This window comes from Bison bison, unplaced genomic scaffold (assembly GCF_000754665.1).
Source record: "Bison bison bison isolate TAMUID 2011002044 unplaced genomic scaffold, Bison_UMD1.0 scf7180017864518, whole genome shotgun sequence".
NCBI lineage: Eukaryota > Metazoa > Chordata > Mammalia > Artiodactyla > Bovidae > Bison > Bison bison.
This window is the reverse complement of record NW_011495071.1, coordinates 1,355,420-1,358,405: the sequence shown is the minus strand read 5'-3', so window position 1 is coordinate 1,358,405 and position 2,986 is coordinate 1,355,420.

Here is a 2,986-nt window from a genome sequence, read left to right as displayed (position 1 = left end):
AGGAGATCCAACCAGTCCATTCTGAAGGAGATCAGCCCTGGGATTTCTTTAGAAGGAATGATGCTAAAGCTGAAACTCCAGTACTTTGGCCACCTCATGTGAAGAGTTGACTCACTGGAAAAGACTCTGATGCTTGGAGGGATTGGAGGCAGGAGGAGAAGGGGACGACAGAGGATGAGATGGCTGGATGGCATCACTGACTCCATGGACATGAGTCTGAGTGAACTCCGGGAGTTGGTGACAGACAGGGAGGGCTGGCGTGCTGCGATTCATGGGGTCGCAAAGAGTCGGACACGACTGAGCAACTGATCTGATCTGATCTGATTTGAGTCTGAGCTGATTCCACACTGCCAACAACAGGACCAGAGACCTTCCTAGAAATATTGGAGGACTTTTTGAGTAGGCAGAGGGACTGCAGAAACCTGTGTGGAGAGGAAATGAAAGAATCACAAGGTCATTATTTCACTACCACTCTCTCTATATATATATTCCTATTTCTTCTTTTTTCTTTTTCATATTCTCATTTTATTCTCTCTATATTATTCCTTTATTTTTCATAACCTACTTTTCCCATTTTTAAAGCATCTTCTTTTTAAATTCATTTTTTCCTTCTTTTACAGTACCACTTAGTTACATTGCATTTTTAAATGTTTTTGATTTTGTATATTTGCTAGTCTAGTTTTTAAGTATTCATTTTCACTTAGGGATTTGTTTATTGACTTGATTCCTCTCTTTTTTTTTTTTTTGACTCCTGTTTTTATTCTTTTTTTTCCCTCTTTTTTCTTTATAAGTGTCTGAGTTTCTTTAGGTGTTCTTGGCTGTTGGGTGTTGCTCTCTCCATCAGTCTTGGAGTTTTTTCTTCTGTGCTGTGTGGCTTGTGAAGTCCTGTTGCTACAGTAAGGGGTCAGGCCTGAACCCCAAGGTAAGAGACCCAAGTCCAGAACTTTGGACCACCAGGGAAGTCCCAATTCCATTGGGAGAGAGCTCTCCCAAAGGCCTCCATTTCAAAACTAAGACCAAGCCCCACCCAAAGGCCAACAAGCTCCAGGGCCAGATGTCTCATGCCAAATCTTTAGCAAAACAGTAACCCAACCCTGCCCATTATCAGAAAAGCTGCCCAAAGCCACATCAAGTCCAGACAACCCAAAACATACTACTGGACACAGCACTGCCCTTCAGAGAGACACATCCGACTCCATTCATCAGATCACAGGTACAAGTCCCCCAAACAAGGAAACTTTCACAAGGCATTTGTCCAAGCCCACTCATGGGGGGCAGACTCCACATTTGAGAGGAACTAAAACCTTCCAGCCTGCAGAAGGGAGACACCAAATACAGTAAATTAAACAAAATGAAAAAACAGACAAACATGCAGCAGATGAAGGAACATAGTAAAAATCCATAAGATAAAACAAATGAAGAGGAAATAAGCATTCTACCTGAAAAAGAATTCTAAGTAATGATAGTAAAGATGATCCAAAGTCTTGGAAATACAACAGAGGCACAGATAAATAGACTGGAGGCAGGGATCGAGGAGATACAAGAAATGTTTAACAAGAACCTAAATGAATTAAAGACTAAACAATCAGCAATGAACAACACAATAGCTGAGATTAAAAATACACTAGAGGGAACCAATAGCAGAATAACTGAGGCAGAAGAGTGGATAAATGAGCTGGAAAATTGAATGCTGGAAGTAACTGAAGCAGAGGAGAATAAAGAAAAAAGAATAAAAAGAAATGAGGACGGTCTCAGAGACCTCTGGAATAATACCAACATTCCAATTATAGGAGTCCCAGAAGGAGAAGAAAAAAAAGGTATGAGAAAATATTTGAGGCATTATAGTCTAAGACTTCCCTAACAAGGGAAAGGAATAGCCACCTAAATCCAAGAAACCCAGAGAATCCCATATAAGATAAACCCAAAGAGAAGCACACCAAGGCACATGTTAAACAAACTAATGAAAATTAAACACAAAGAACAAATACTAAAAGCAGCAAGGGGAAAGCAACAAATAAGATACAAGGGGATGTCCATAAGGCTAACACCTAATCTTTCAAAAGAAACTCTTTAGGCCAGAAGGAAGTGACAGGATATAATTTATTTTTTAATATAAATTTATTTTTTAATTGGAGGCTAATTACTTTACAATATTGTATTGGTTTTGCCATACATTGACATGAATCCACCACAGGTGTACATATATTCCCCATCCTGAACCCCCCTCCCACCTCCCTCCCCATCCCATCCCTCTGGGTCATCCCAGTGCACCAGCCCTGAGCACCCCATCTCATGCATCAAACCTGGACTGGCAATTCGTTTCACATATGATAATATACATGTTTCAATGCCATTCTCCCAAATCATCCCACCCTTGCCCTCTCCCACAGAGTCCAAAGGCCTGTTCTATACATCTGTGTCTCTTTTGCTGTCTCACATATAGGGTTATCATTACCATCTTTCTAAATTCCATATATATGCGTTAGTATGCTGTATTGGTGTTATCCTTTCTGGCTTACTTCACTCTGTGTAATAGGTTCCAGTTTCACCCACTGTCAGGGGATGTTCAACTTTAAGGAATCCAATATGTCTCACTTTTCTTCCTTTGTGTGCCATTTCTCAAGGATTCTCTGTTCCTTATCGGTTCCTATTCTGGGAACAAGTAGAGCTACACACAGTTCTCAGGACTGAGATCGTGGGAAAGGGTACCTGCTTGGATTCCTTTCAGTAACTCCCTTCAGTGACTCTTTTCAGCGTCAGCGACCTTGTATGTATTAGACTATCCATTTTGTTGCAACTGATGGAATTTCATTCTTTGTAATAGCTGAGGAATCATTTTACTAAAGATATATAAGCTCACATTTCTGCTAATAAAACACCCTTGCTCCACTAGAGACCTGGGTCCCCCGCATCCTTCTTTCTGTCTTCATTCTCTCTGGAGCGTGGAAGCCTGCTGAGCTCACTTTCTTGCCCGGGCTTTCAAGAC